The sequence below is a fragment of the Lissotriton vulgaris genome, chromosome 10, assembly GCF_964263255.1.
Source record: "Lissotriton vulgaris chromosome 10, aLisVul1.2, whole genome shotgun sequence".
NCBI lineage: Eukaryota > Metazoa > Chordata > Amphibia > Caudata > Salamandridae > Lissotriton > Lissotriton vulgaris.
In genome coordinates this window covers 128,810,702-128,827,054 of record NC_141698.1, presented here as the reverse complement: position 1 = coordinate 128,827,054, position 16,353 = coordinate 128,810,702, and positions in this window count along the sequence as shown.

Genomic DNA, 16,353 nt, shown 5'->3' with positions numbered 1-16,353 from the left:
CATCTCTTTCATCATCACTGAAGCACACGAGATGTCAGTCTTGTAAGCTCGCACCTTCATAGAACAGACTTAAACCTTGTCTTCAGTTGCTTTATGCAGCCCGCGCTCTGCAAAGATGTCTTGCCTGCGAATACATTGGTTCTGCAGGCAGGGGGAAGGCAGGGCCGTGGATATGATCTTCAGATGAGTGTGCAGCCAACCATTGCTTCCTGCAAACTGCTACAGAGCAAGGGGAGCAGGATTCAGCGGCCCTGTCAGATCTGCCACTCCTTAACTCAATTTCTTCCTCCAATGCCCCTTATAACTTCTGACCGTCGTTTGTTTTTACTTCAGACTATTCTAGTTGTCATAGCTACCTGTTTTTCTTGCTTTTTCATTTTATTCCAAGCTGTTGTAGTTAGTTGTCAACATTATCTGTTTTTCTTGTTTTTTGATACTACAACTGAGTACGACCTATTGTTATTACCAAGTCTTTCAAATATAGAGAGGGCTTTCGACCCCAACTCATGCTATTTGCTGTTTGGTTTAACATTCCCCTGCCTGTGGAATAATTCCATTGCAATGCATAAGTGATTAATGTACATATCAAGACAACACTGACTCATAGTAAATTTAGGTCTTTATCTCATGAGTGCATTGTGACAGAACTCCATTTTGTTTTCCACTGCAGTAGGCTTTTCTTTTATGCTTTTGTAGGGACTAAAATGCAGGTCAAACGTATTGGCTTTGCCAGTGCTTGTTTTTCATACTGGCAGCCCTAGGGTTCTGTGAGTTTGCAGAGCTATCACCTATCAAGGAGCACACTCCTCAAGTCCATTGCACCATCTTCTGGCTCATCTACTGAAGCATTAAGCATGGAGCTAACAATTCCATATAGTGGAAATCATGACTAAAATAGCCCACTAGCTTTTGTGTATATATTTACAAATCAATGACTCATATTTTAATCATCACAAACTTTCAATTGAGCCAAATGAAAATAATTATTTCATCATTTTCTACACTTTTGTGTTCTTTATTTGAACCAACAATTACATTTTAAATTTAATTCATAAATAAGTTATTGTACCGCGAAACACATGTTGGCTGTGGCTTAAGTGAACATGAAGTGAACTGCTGTGGAATCAATTTTAGCTAATGTTATACATCAGAAATATTGTTGATAAACGTGGTAATACTGGCTTCCATGCCACTAATCACGTTACAATATTGATTGTTATGAATTTAAATTAAGATGTAATTTTTGGTTCACATAAAGAGCACAAATGGGTAGAAAATGATGAAATACATTTGATTTTTTAACTCCCTACAAAAGATTTTGATGTATTATAAAGTATCTGTCAAAAGGGTTTTTGACAGCAGGGGGTCGAAGCCAGCGCATGGATTTATGCATTTTGGACCCAATACATTTTTGAATGTTTCATATTTTAATCAGTTGATTGCAAAACAACAGTGGAAACATTTGTAAATAATGATATTAAACTCTCTGCTCTAGCTTCAATCGAAATCTCTTAAAAGTTGATTGCTGTTTGTTCCTTATTTATAAAATTGTAATACAATTAATAATTGTTCTGAAGGTTTTAAAATTGATCTTTTTAAACTGCTGCACCAAACCACACGGAACTATACAAAAACGAATAAATCTCTGCAGTGATACAAAAAGACTCAATAAGTACTTGCAAATATTGAGGAAAATGTTCCCAATATAGATATGTTATTTCTAACGATTCATGTAAGTAATGCCATATTCCTTACATTAAACATATTTTCAGTCTCACGTTAATAGGTAAATATCTTGTTTAGTGCAAGTAGATGAATTATGTGTTGATTAGTGGGTCTTTGATGCAACAGTACACGTCTGTGATGTCTACCGGATGACTTTGTAAGTCCTTGTGCTATAAGTTTAGGAATTGGTACCAGCCAATAGTCCAGTACAATATGTTATCCACATCCTGCTAAGATCAGCACCTGCTGATTGCACACTGTGAAGCTCCTGCTCTGACCCCGGGCACCACAGACCCACATTGGCAGCTAAATCAATATCACGTATCTGGTTCACGTTCTGTATTTTAACTTAACAGCCTGACAACACATCTACTGTGAGTTTTTTGCAGGTCTAATTTTTAATCAGAATTTTGTGATTTTTAATCAGTTGCACTCAGGATATTGTAGCATACTGCCCCTTCCCCGGGAGATATCTGATTTTTTTAATATATTTTAATATATTTTGAGTTTTTTATATATTTTCATTTTGCCTGAAAAGTAACGGCTTTTAGGCAAGTGCATGGTATTTGGTGTCTTGTGCAAAATCAATAACCTGATCAGCAATGTTTTCTTATGGTAAATTGCAGCTATCATGGTATATTTGTTCATTCTTTCTCTACTGTTTTTCTTTCCAACTCCCGGATCCAGTTAAAGAGTTGACTGCACTCTTTAGATGGATGCTGTGGCATGGTGTCCACTTGCACCTAAAAGTAATTTCTTTATGAGCTGCATGCAGAGTCTTTTTCTTCCCTTAGATCAATATAGCTCCTTTTAGTTCCCAAAGCAGATAGCTTTATCTGTCTTCCAGAGTCTTTGTAAGGATACCAAAAAAATGTAATTATATATTATGAGGCTTAGGTTCTGCTACTTTCGGCTACTGGGTGGTTTGAAGTGCCACTCATCTATTTGAACCTCCCACAGGTGAGCCAATTGATGGTGTAAGTGTTAGCAAATGATATATGCAATTATAGTACGTCTGTTTATAGCAGCTGTAAATAGCTGACATTAATATTACTTTGCCTTTTTGAGGTCTCTTGTTACCCATTTGCCTCCTTCACGCCATTGCTTTGATGGAAATACATTCACATTTTAGATCATCCCAGGGTATGCCATCATGGTGATTAAGAGCTGGCATAATAATGCAGCGGAAAGCCCTCATCATTGGTCAATTTGAGCCAGTGGTTTCAGGCGCTCGGCATCGGCACTTAATTGTCCACACCAACACTTATGACAGTCTGCCACATGATGGTGCTGTCTATTTAACTTAGAGATGAGCGAAACAACAGGTGTTTATTAATTCAATATACATTAACTCTTCGAGTGCTCATGACGGCTCCCGGCCATCCTGAGTCACAGTAGGTGTCTGCTCATGATGGACGGGAGCAGGCCGAACGTTGACGCTCCGCCCGCGCGGTATTAATTCCGCCTGTGCGAGAGAATTGGTCAGTTGGCGGAGTTCGGACGGCTCCCGGCCGTCATGAGTACACGCCCACCGTGATTTATGACGGCCAGAAGCCGTCCTGAGTATGGGAACGCCACACCCAACCCAGTCCCCCCTCGAACCGTGGAGGAATTTGCCTTTTGGCGAAGGGGTTAAAAATGACTAGTGCCTGCCGCTCAAGCCATTCTTAGAGGGAGATTTACTAAGCTCTTGCACCGCGTTTGTGTTACAAAAGTGACACAAAACGGTGCAAAATCTTTTTTTCCTAATTTACTTTCCAGCGCTAAACTTGGTTGTTGATGCTGACTTCTCCGCTGGAGGGCCATGATTTAGTCTCCGCATTGGTTCAACATTCGTGATTCTGGGCAAATCATTTAATCTCCTGTGCCTACCATAAATGAATGTGTCCTTAAATGGTGCTCATGAAAAGAGCCAGTGCCAGTGCTGGGCACCGGATACCACAGGCTTAAATTAAGCACTTTGGTGCCCTCTCCTGCCTCTGCTCCACTCAATGTTTTTCTTCAAGGGACAACCCTGGCAGTATACCTCATACCCTGCACCACACATCTTTCTGGGGAGGAGGCTGCAGGATACCTGAAGTGACCGTCATCCAAGTGTGCATCGCTCACTGAAGAATTCCATGTAGGGTACACTGACAGGCAGTGTAAGTGTAGGGGCTGAGGGAGGTAGGATTGTAGCGTTGCTATCTAATTTTCTTCATTAGGTGGCAGTGACATCTTGTAAGAAAGCTGTTGTGCACTTCAATGAGGGCTCCAAAATCTTGTTCAAATAAAATGGGCAAGGCAACTTTGCCTGCAGGGTTCACGGACAGAATATCGACAACTAAAATATCCCCGTACCACAATATCAAGTAATCAAGTAATAAATAGCGATGTAAAAAATATTGGCATCCTATATTTATAATAATAAGTACAAATATCTTGGAAAAAATATCGATGTCCTAAATAGTTTTTATACATATATAAAATAAATGAATAAATATTTAATGTATTAAACAATAAAATAATTTTTTTTAGATTTAATATACATTTAAAAAAAATATAACAAACTTTATTTAAAAAAGTTAAACACATATATAATAATATATATATATATATATATATATATATATATATATATATATATACATATATATATATATATATATATATATATATATATATATATATATATATATATATATATATATATATATATATATATATATATATATATTTCCACCAGATTCGGGTGTTGCATCCACCGGCAGGAGCCCCAAGCCGGTTATTTTATTATCCAACAACAAATCCAAGTTAAGATGCACTCTCTGAATCCTTCTGTTTTAACACAAAAAGTTTATTTCATGAAAGCCGCTACGCGTTTCGACACGGAAAGTGTCTTGATCACACAAAAGTTACAGCAATGTTCGTATGTGCATAAATGAACAAACAAAATAGATGAGGTACTCAATCTGCCCTCCTCCTCATGACGTCAACTTTGGCCGCCATCTTGGAGCGATACATTCAGTTGTATGAATACTTACATATATACAAAATATCATGTTTCTTATTGGTATAGTCAGAAAATTCGATGCGGTTTTCGATTTTTCAATTCACTGTGACAAAACATGATTCTGGCATAAAATAATGTCATAATCAATTTATCTGAAGCTTATGCCACCTTTAGTATTTAAAATCATACCCACGGTGGATTGCTTCAGAAAGATCTCACTATGCATATTTCTAGTGATATTTCTCAAATGCCAGATGGCTGTCAGCGCATTCACACGTTACATCTATCCGCCTTAAGTCACATTTGTGAAATTATTTACTCCACAATTAGCAAAGTACAACTTATTCGTACTGAGTACTATAACTTGGACTAGTGCCTGTTTGTGTAGACTTAATGAACAACAGAGTCAAAAGTGAGGAGGAAAATTCCATGCCAAGTGGCTGTAAACCGAGGCCTCATCCTATGTTTGTGGAAAAATTGTCACCAACTCCAAAAATCATATTGCTAAAAAGTGTACAATTATTATCAAAATAGTCTCTTATCTCAATGGAAGTGCAGTATCCTTGTTCCGAAGAAACGGGTAGGGAACCCGTGAAGTTTCCAGAAAAGTAAAAGTGAAGGGTCCCTTCCTTTCCTCCTATGAAAAAATCAAGATAAGACACATAGTTAAAAACAAGTTATCTAAAAGCAATTATACAAAACTCTTACAATGCTACAGTCATAACAGTTGTACACAAGTCAAAAAGCTACACCAATTCAATCTTCATGTAAATGAGTGGCTAGCTCTTCATCCAGGTTATGCTCACCCAGGAATCTAGTCTCGAGTTTAATAATACATTTGGATTCTCTCTTTCTTTCTTTCTTTTCCATTGCACACGGGCCAGGTACACGCCGCCCACGATCCCCTGTTATGAACCGCTATAAGCGCTGTCAGCAACATAACCTCACCCGCATTACATTATCCCTAGGGCCACCCACGTATTCTTCGGTCCTGTGTGAAGAAAGCCAACTTCCCTAATTGGGTAAAGTATTTCGAACATCGTGAACTTGCATGACAAATATGTATGATCGAATATAGTGAATCTATACAACTGGAACAATACCTTTTAATTGCTAATTGAGTTGATGCAATTGAGACTAACTTCTGTTTGATGCATGTGTTGTGTTTATATATATATACACAGTCGGATTTTGACGCAAAGTGTTAGAATACGATTAAATCGCCACTGGGACTTTAATTCTGTCACATGATCCACAGTATGTTACGGAAGAATGTATCTGAGTGGCACAAGTAGGGTTGGACACCTCTATACAGGCGTGCACTACAATTCTGGTGCATTCTCACATAAGTGCACACAATCCTGACCACTCGTTTTATACACAGAGAAAGAATTTTGCCTGCAAATATGTGTTTAATGTCGTTTGTCTATGTCTTCCTTTCCAGATGGAGCCTGGCAGTTGACACACACTGCATTTTACACTAATGAGGAGTAGCTACTCCGCCCTCATAACACTGTTAGGATAGCGAATCCCCTCCTTTTCTCCCTCACATAGGGGGCTTGCTAGCCATGAAGAAAGTCCCGGACCTTTATGGCCACTGTGGACTGAAACATGTCGGCACCAGGGTCTTAGGACCATAATATCCTGATAAGACCCACTTGTATATATTTTATAATATTTTAACAACCCAGACAGACCCCAATAATAAAGGGATACCGGGGATCTATCTGAGGTGTTTTATTTTAGAGCCCCCTCTCTTCGTACATATCAGAAGAGCTTCCCAACACTGTGGTCGAGCCCACCCTGACTTGTAGGGGTCGGGGTGACCTGTTGAAGAAGCATGACACCATTAGGGTGTGTGAGGGTAATATAAACAAACTAGTTTCTTCCCCGGCATTGATGGTTGGGTTAGACACAACCTTACACTAGGCAGTCCCCCCTACCTCCCCAGTTCTCTACCTCGGGTACAGTTTTAATTCTCACTCAACTGACCATTACGCGGTCAATTGGAGTATTTTTTCGAGTTTTGCATTTTTTAGGGAGGACATACTCCGGTTATTACCTCTCTAACCCTCCAGGCGTCTGGATCGTCCAGTGCTCACACGTGTTAATTTGATTTGCATATGGCCATGTCTGAAATGGGGTGGTGTGGAGTGCAAAAAACGATGGATTTAGGCCAAGATCTCTGTACTGGGGTGAATGTATGACATTGTTCTGCATTCAGTGTATCAACTGTTGTTTTTGCAATTGTCACCCCGAGTGGGATGGGTATGCTCAGACGTGAGTCCCATGCTCTCCACACCACTGGAGTCAAGCTATCTTGGCTGAAGATGGCTGATAGCCAGAAACCGGTCCTAGGATGCTTGATTCCGGTCCAGGAAAGACATGGCTTGGCAGTTCGGGCTGGCCTGTTCACATGAGGCACAGGGTCAATGAGGATTTGCATATGGCCATGTCTGAACTGGGGTGGTGTGGAGTGCAAAAAAACGATGGATTTAGGCCCAGATCTCTGTACTGGGGTGAATGTATGACATTGTTCTGCATTCTGTCCATCAACTGTTGTTTTTGCAATTGTCACCCCGAGTGGGATGGGTATGCTCAGACGTGAGGCCCATGCTCTCCACACCACTGGAGTCAAGCTATCCTGGCTGAAGACGGCTGATAGTCAGAAACCGGTCCTAGGATGCTTGATTCCAGTCTGGGAGAGACATGGCTTGGCAGTTCGGGCTGGACTGTTTCCATGAGGCACAGGGTCAAGGCTGATTTGCATATGGTCATGTCTGAACTGGGGTGGTGTGGAGTGCAAAAAAATGACAGATTTAGGCCCAGATCTCTGTACTGGGGTGAATGTATGACATTGTTCTGCATTCTGTCCATCAACTGTTGTGTTTGCAATTGTGGATATTTCTATGTCACAATATTTAAAACTCAATATTAATGTAAGTCAACATTTTGCACTCAATATTTTGATTGAATACCTCCAGCAGCACATGTTTAAGGGTGTCTCAACCTTTGGTAGCATCATGTCATAAACTGCTCTCACATGCTTCATCTGAGTCCTTGGTATGAAAACATCCATCCACCTAATCAACCATCCATTCACGGACTGACTGATCTATGCATGCATTCAATGCCTCATCTTTTCTCTACCCTTGCCTCATATGTTGCCCTTTCTCCCACCCTGCTCCCAAAACGCAATCACACCTAAGCATGGGCGGAAAATCCGTTCCGCTCGCAGATTTTGCGGATTTTCGGTAAATTCGCAATCCGCGAACGCTCGCGAATTTACCGAAAATCCGCAAATTCGCACGCAGCGGATTTTTTTTTCTTGGTGATACAATTTTGCGGCGTGCCGTGTAAGTTCGCAATTGCGAACATGTAGGTGCGGCGGGTAGCAACAATCTTGCACTCGCGAAATTACAAAAATTGCAATTCTGCACAAGAAATCTACTAGCAAGCAGCATAGACCTTCTGAAAATAATGATTTTTATCAGAATAACTCCTCAGGTTGACATTTGCCTGCACTTTTTTGGATTTGAGGCCTTTTGATTTTCTTTGGATAACTTTTGGATTAGAAATCAACTTTCTCATATAAGCTTGTTTGGGGCATTACAGTTGCTGTAATGCTGTTCTGCAGAAAAACGAGTTTAGCAAAAGTGAAAGCAGGTTCAAAAGTTCAAACTCATCATTAGTAACCATTCCCTGTAGTGCTTCCTGACAAGGGCCCCTCCAGAGTTCAGTTGCTAGTTGCAACAATTGTATGACCCTGCTCTGACCCTCACAGCAGGCTCATAGAATAGCTACAAGTAGGCCACAAAGGTCCTGGAAAAAAAAATTGCACTGCAACAGAAAGCAAATTACAGATAAGGAAGCAGGTGCCAGACTGGAATTTTAAAACAGTGACACATTAATAAATCAACCCCAAATTAATTCATGTCAGTTGAAGCAGGCATGTGTGCTTGCTTTTTCCCCCTATAATCTACAGTGATGATGAACCAGAGGGTGGCATTGATGTACCAGAGGGTGGCATGGGTGAAACAGAGGGTGGCAGGGGTGAAACAGAGGGTGCTGGGAACCTGTGATGATGAACCAGACGTAGAAACAACATAATCGTGACCGTTGCGAGCCGACATGTAAGTTCGCAATTGCGAACTGGTACAAAACCCTCGCGAACTGGCAGAAATCCTCGCGAACTGGCAGAAATCCTTGCGAACACAAAAAAAAACGCAAATTCGCGGGAATTCATGGATTTTGCAGATTGCGAGTTCGCAAATTCGCAAAATTCGCGAACGCCAGATTCGCAAAATTCGCCCATGCTTACCACCCACTTGCTGTCTTTGCCTCCAAGGACTTCAGTTGCACCCGTCATCCTTTCATGCACTAACTCAATATTCTAGTCTTCCACATGCTAGTATTTTTGAAAAATATGGAGTACAAAGATATCGACGTGCATAAATGATGTGACCAAAATATTTTAAAAAACAGCACATTCTGAGCATATTTTGGAAAAAATGTACATCTACTATTATTACTGTCACATCTACTTACATTGAACATAAATCTATCTATATATATTTAATGAAAAAAACGAAGGTTAAAGTAACATTATAGTTCGCGAATTTTTCACTTACAGTATGGAGAGAGGATGTAGCTTTACAGCTAGAGCGTTCGACCTCGAAGCTGGGAACCAGGTTCAAGTCTCTACAATGATGCTCAACCTCGGTAGCCACCGCCGGCCTGGTGGGGGCGATCCGCCTGCCATCCTACCCGGAAGGATCCCCCGCCATATTAGTATGGCGGAGGGGGACCCCGGCAGACGGAAAGACTATCCGCCGCTATTGACATGGGCATTTTCCAATGCCTTTCCGAAAGGCATGCGGAGACACCCTGTGGGGGCCCGTTGCGGGCAACCAGGGACTCCGGGGGGGTTGGGGGTGCACGTGGGGGGTACCTATGGTACCTCCCAGCATTGCAAAGTACAATGTGGCAGGCACCGCGCGGAGCCTGTCACGTTGTGCTTGGTAATGCACAGCATGGATCTTTAGCATTGCAGCGGGCGGTGCTTTCAGCACCGCCCGCCGCAATGCTAAAGATACAGGATGCGCCTGCCACTGTGGCGGGTGCATCCTAATACCCAAAACGGAACCCCCGCACTTATGGCGGGCAGTCCCTACATGTGACAGGATGGCGGGCAGACAAAGTCCGCCGTCATCCTAATCGGCCCCATAATCTCTCTGTGCCTACCAAAAATGGATGTGTCCATCTGTAACGAAACTGATGCTCATGTAAAGCGCTCTGATATCTTCGGGTCTATTTTGTGCTATATAAAACAAAAACAAAAATGATGTTTAAAACTAATTAAAAAAAACACAGAAATTCACCACTTATGGTTAGCAGTGCTAACTTGTGCCCCTACATGCCATTTGAAATGTCATAGAACAAGTCATAAGTGACGTCATACGTGAGGTCGTGCATGGCGTGAGCACAAGTTCTAGTTAGTTAGTTAGTGCTGCTAACCATAACTTATGGATTTCTGTGTTTTTTTAGTTCAAAACGTTAATGTTGTCACTAAGACATTCATCAAAGTTTAACCTTAGTTTTTTCAGTGAATTTCTAGGTTTTTTTAATAACATAAAGTGATATTAAATTACGATACATAAATCCAACCACTGCCATGCATGGCCGAAGGCCGTGAGCGGCAGGGGGTTGATGCATGGCCTGGTCTTCAGCCAACCCCCACATGCAGGCAATTCCAAGCTGCACACAGCCAAAGGAAGCAGGGGTTGGCCACAGGGCATGGCATTGAGGACCTCATCCCTCCAGGGTCTTTTTTTTTAAAGAGGAGGGGAGCAGGGCAGTCCCCCTCCCCAAGCCTCTTTAGACCCTGGGTACCCAATCCCCCAAGGCCGTTCATGTAAGTTAAAGAGTGATTGGGCCCTGTGGACCCCTCCCTGAGCCTCTCTAGGCCCTGTGAATCCCCCAGGTGGTGTATATTTTTTAAGGGAGGTGGACTCCCAAGCTCCCTCCCATGGCTGTTTTCGGCCCAATCCCCTGAGGCAACCTATTTAAATAAAGGGGTGGGGAGCGCAAGACCCTGCTGCTTGAGCCTTGTTAAGCCCTGGGGACCCCATCCCCCAGGGCCACTCTTTTAAATAAAGAGGAGGGATGCACGTGGCTCCCCCTCACCGGGCCAATTTCTGCCTTGTGCATCCCATCTCCAGGGGCCCTGCATTCTTTTGAGGGGGAGAATGGCAGGCAGCCACCCTCCCTGACATGACTTCAGGCCCAGGGACCCTATCCCCCAGCCCTGGTGTTATTTTTAGGAGGGAAATCGACCCCGTTTACCCATCCCCCAGGGCCTGGATTTATTTTTAGAGGGAGGTGGCGTGCATTGCCCCCTCCCTGCCCAATTTCAGCTCCAGGGACCCTATCCCCTGGGGCCCTGCACAGTTGAAGGTAACTACCCTGGTGCCCACCCAGGACACCCACCATACATTCATTGGGGGCCGGTGGGAGCCTCAAGGCCCCCAAGACCCATACCAGCTCCCCGCATACACTCGGAGCCGGCAGTGCTCCCACCCACAGGGAGCAGCTACTAACGCTGCTCCCTGGTGGTAAGAGCCATATTGTGATTTGTTTCCCTGCCAGCAGGGAAACAGAGCAAAAGTCTGCTCACGGCTGGTGGGACCATTTTTAAAGCTCCTCTCACCCCCGTTGTTCACTCCCCTACCCTTTCGTCTGATGCTTCCTTCTGCCTTAATCCATTTTCGGGCTTTTATGTACTTATTATTCAAAAGGGGGCTGTTCTACAATTTTTTAGGTTTCAACTGGTGGCTGTCATTTACCATCGGTCCGCTTCGTAGCACTCTGATACCTTTGGGTTAAGTTTGCGCTTTATGCTTCTTTTTATTTTATTAAAATGTCCTTCTCCTCAGTGACTCCTCTGCCCACTCCCCATTGCTCCTCTCTCCGCAAGACTTCACTTCCCCACCTTTTCGTCTGTTGCTTCCTTCTTCCTTCCTCCGTTTTCAGGCTTTTATTTAATAATTTTTAAAAAGGAGGTTGTTTTAAATTTTTCGTAGTTTTAACTGTTGTCTGCCGTTTACTGCTGGCAGTTCCAAAATGCTCTCTCATACCTTCGGGTCGAGTTTGTGCTATATAAAACTGCAAGAAACAAAAAGCATTTGCAATGCAAAAAGTGGTGGACAAAGGGGGCTTGGTCTCAGACAACCTCTAAGCAATCACACTTTTTGAGGATTACTGGAGGTAACATAAGGTCTTGTTGGCCCCTAAGAACACTCAGAAGTCAAGGGGACTTCTTCCCCCAACCAGTAGAGCACCAGGAGGCGCGTTTGCAGAGTAGTGGAAAAGGGGGGAGGGGCCTCCCGCATCTTGCCAGCTTTAAAAAAAAAACCTTTACGGGGTAGCGAGGGAATGTAAGGTTCAGGGATTATACCATCAAGGGGTTGTTTGTGACTTTTATGGTTCAGGGAAGGGTAGCATGTAGGTGTAGTAAAGGTTTTTTTTATGGTTCAGGGAAGGGATGCATTAAAGGGTGGTTCAGAGTTTTTAGCCCTTATGGTTAGTTAGTGCTAAGGGGTAGTAAGGGTTTTTAGGGTTTGTAAATGGTAGCAATAAGGGGGCTTAAGGGGTTTTTATGTTCAGGGAGGAGTAGCATTAAGGTGTTGAAGGTGGGTTTTGTGGCCCAGGCAAAGGCAATAAGGGTTTTTTAGGGTCAGTGAAGGGTAGCATTGAGGGGTAGTAAGGGATTTTTAGGATTCAGGGAAGGGTGCATAAAGCAGTAGTAATGTTCATAGCTACTCCCCATTTATGATAGGGAACACGCAGCTCGGACCTCATTACAAGTTCAAGTCTTAGAAGTCCCAATCCTTTTACCGTCCCTCCTGCCCACTGCTGGCCTAAAACATAGCAGTGACCATCCTGTGAAAGCAGTAGAAATCTCTGGCCCTGGTCTGGGAAGACAGACACTAGCCTGCACCAGCGAGAGGTGCAGAGGTCGAGTACAGGACCCCGTTGGATGAATGGGCCACCGTCGGAGCCAGAAGCTCAGGCGAGGCCCGTGGAGCACGGCCCTCAACACACAGCCGGGAATTGGAGGCTGGGGGCAGCAAAGGCGGCAGCGGGAGTCGACAACGGCCTGAGGTGAAACCTGCAGCTGACGGCGAGGCAGCTGAGGCACTCTTAAAAATAAAATATATTTCCCGCACTGGTATGAGTGGCGCTATAAAACAAATGAAAAACATATGAGACACGGGCCGTGGAGAGATGATGGGTACTGTTGAACAGTGGCAATGAGGGAATCTGTGGATAAGCAGGTCATTGGAGGGGTACCAAAAAAGAGTATTGCACAAGGCTCCACCAGTGCTAAAGCCAGTCTTGACGTAGAGCGGCAATCTTGTCATGGCCAGCAAAGCAGTTGGTTATTTGCAGCACTCGTGAGATGAAGCGGTAAGTTCATCTGATCCAGCTGGTGAATAGGGGTGGTCGCTCAGCTTCAAATGCCTCCGAAGAGGTTCCAAACAGACGGGTCAACACTGTCATGAAACCACCTTCCCACAAACTCCATTTGATCTTGGATATCCCTTATAGAAACCCACCCCTGTCCCGTGCAACCAGCACTCCCATAAACCTGGAAAAATACAAAGGGTTAATAAGTATGAAGAGTAATGTTTCACTTTGGGTCTTTGTCATTTGCTTATATGTCACTTGTGAATAGCAGCATTGATGTATGGAAATAGAATGCTTAGAGGAACGTTTGTGCAGCTTGTCCTGCAACTGCAGCTGAAGAGAAAAAAAAAGACGCGCGTTTAAAAAATGACACGCATTGTTTTGGTGCGCAGCGAAGGTCTGACTCATCGCTCTCTCACGGAGCATACGGCGGCTCAGGGCGTGGCACGCAGCGGTTCAGAACGGGGGTGTGGCTGGTCTATAAAAGCCACACCCAGGGTTCTAGAAGATGCTTAGTCTTCAGAGCATCTTAGGGACATCACAAGCATCGGAGCTCTTCCGGATCTACGCTGAAGGTGCCGGTTCTTTCAAGCCAAACCACAGGAACTTATCTGATGAATCAAGAAAAGAAGAGCTAAGTACTTACATTAGCCAAGGCGCCCAACGCTAGCTTTTGGACAATTTTTGGACACTTTTTATTATTAGAAATCTCGGATTATTCTTAGATAGTTTCTAGTTTTACAGCTTAGCATATGCATGAATCAATATGATGTTTTAATGCGGGTTGTATACAATGAAGGTGATGTTTTAGTGTATGATCCGTAAATTTAAGAAGTTTTAGCAACAAGATCAAGAAAGGTTTTGGAAGTGATTTAAACTCTAGAATCTTCACAGAGAAGTCGTCTAGATCTACGAGAGAGTGAAAAGAAGTGAGTAAGTTAACCCTTAGATTATTTGCAGGGAAAAAGAAAGGTCTAAGGAAAGTGCAAATAAAGTGTTGTTTAATTTTTTAGAATTCAATAACAAAGTTTGGGGGCGGACAAACCAACCACCTTCGACAGAAAAGCAACAATCCTTCGCTTGACACATCTAGATGACGACTTCCAGGACGCGAAGCCCAGACTGGTAGATCGCAGGTAGGAGATTGCTTCAAAAAACAAAGAAATTGTGAAAAGAGTCAGAAGTGGAAGTAAGGGACAAGGATAGGAACACTTGTTTAAGGAACTTCTTGTATTTTCGCAGGTCGACTACAAGAACACAAGTAGCGTCAGATCCGGCCTCCTTCCCTGACTGCTATCCATCATCCTAGTGTATGTACAAGAACCACAGGTTGTAAGGTAGGGTTCTGGGAGATTGGTCCATAGTGTCTCTGCAAAACCGATCAAGCACCTTACAGGTAAGGTTGGTGTTCAACTCAGGTAAGAGTGCTTGGTCACATCTGACAGAAGACTAAGCCCACGAAAGAAGGCTTTGCCCAGACGCTATGGAAGAATCTCAGCAGATCACTTTGCAGGATTTAGCTACAGTGCTATTAGAAATTAGGGCAGAAAATGCAGACTTAAGAAAAGATTTAACTGCGATCCAGAATAGATTACAAGCACCGAGTCCTCAAACCTGGACCTTTAATTCTGATAAAAAATCTTATTTAAAGCCACCAGTCTTTCAACCGACTATGCACACTTTGTATAGTGGTGAAGCTGCCTCAAACACTTCAGCTAGTACTCAAATTCAAGTGGTCACTCCAGTAGCTGTACCTTTAGCACCTCCCGAGAGATTTTATGGGGATTGTAACAAGTTCACGATATTTCTAAATCAGGGTCAATTACATTTTGTGGCAAAACCTACAGTGTTTCCCGATGACTCATCTAAGGTTGCGTTTATCTTGTCCTATCTAGGCGGTGACGCAGCCTTGTGGTCACTGCTTTATGTGGAAAGAAATGATCCAATGTTAACTGATCTAAGACGTTTTAAAAGAGCTATGAAGAAACTGTTCGCTAAACATGTTTTCGTGCAATATGCAGACCATGAGTTGTTAAATTTAAAGCAAGGGTCTTCAGATCTTTTGCATTATATTTCCATCTTTAATAGGTTGGTCATTGAAGCAGAGTGGCCAGAGGAGAAACGTGTGTCGCTATTTTATCGTGGTTTACGCGAAGATTTAAAAGATATGGTAACACAGATTCTAGATCCACCTACGGATTGTGAAGAGTTCATAGATCTAGTAGTAAAATTAAATCATAGAATTTCGGAAAGAAAAAGAGAAAGGGGAAAGCCAGAATTTAAAATGATGGTCTTCAAAGAGAGGGGAAATTTAAGAACCGAATCTTCTCCTGCTAAATTAGATCCAGTAGAGCCAATGCAAATAGGCACCCTTAGAGGACCTCTCACTAAGGATGAGAGAGAAAAGCGCCAAAAATTGAATCAGTGTATGTACTGTGGAAAAACCGGACATTTTATAAAAGATTGCCCAACATGTCCTGTAAGACCTAAAATCAAAACTTCAGAGGTAGCAATGATGCAACAGTCGGAAAACTAGCTCTCTCGGTAGATAAAGAGGTCGATCTATCGAGTTCACCTATCACTTTGGCCTCCTTAACTCCAACTGCCTCTCATTGTCATCTCAGCATGCGTATTCTTCTCCAGTCCCAAGTGAATAAGGATCGGTCTTGGTCCATTGATGCTTTGATAGATTCCGGGGCTACTGGTAATTTTATTGATACTAAATTATTCCAGAAGTTAGGTTTACAACAAGTAGTCAAAGACTCCCCAGAAGTAGTCAGAGCAGTGGACGGTAAGGAACTCACTTCTGGTCTCATACAGTATCACAATGAAATCCTAAAAATGACTTGTGCTGAAAAACACGTGGAAAACATAACATTTGACATAATTGATGCTCCTCAATTCGGTTTAATTTTGGGGATCCCTTGGTTAGTTTTACATAATCCTTATATTGATTGGACTAACAGGAGTATTTTATTTAAATCTGATTATTGTCCTGCTAAATGTTTTCAACAATTCCCGGGTTCTGAGTTGTTAATCCAAGGTTATGATTTCCCAAAAAAATTCCAAAAGTGTTTTAGTAGTTGCAGGAGTACCGGAAGAGTATCAGGATTTTGTAGACGTTTTTGACAAGAAAAAGGCCAATACCTTACCTCCTGACAGAGATT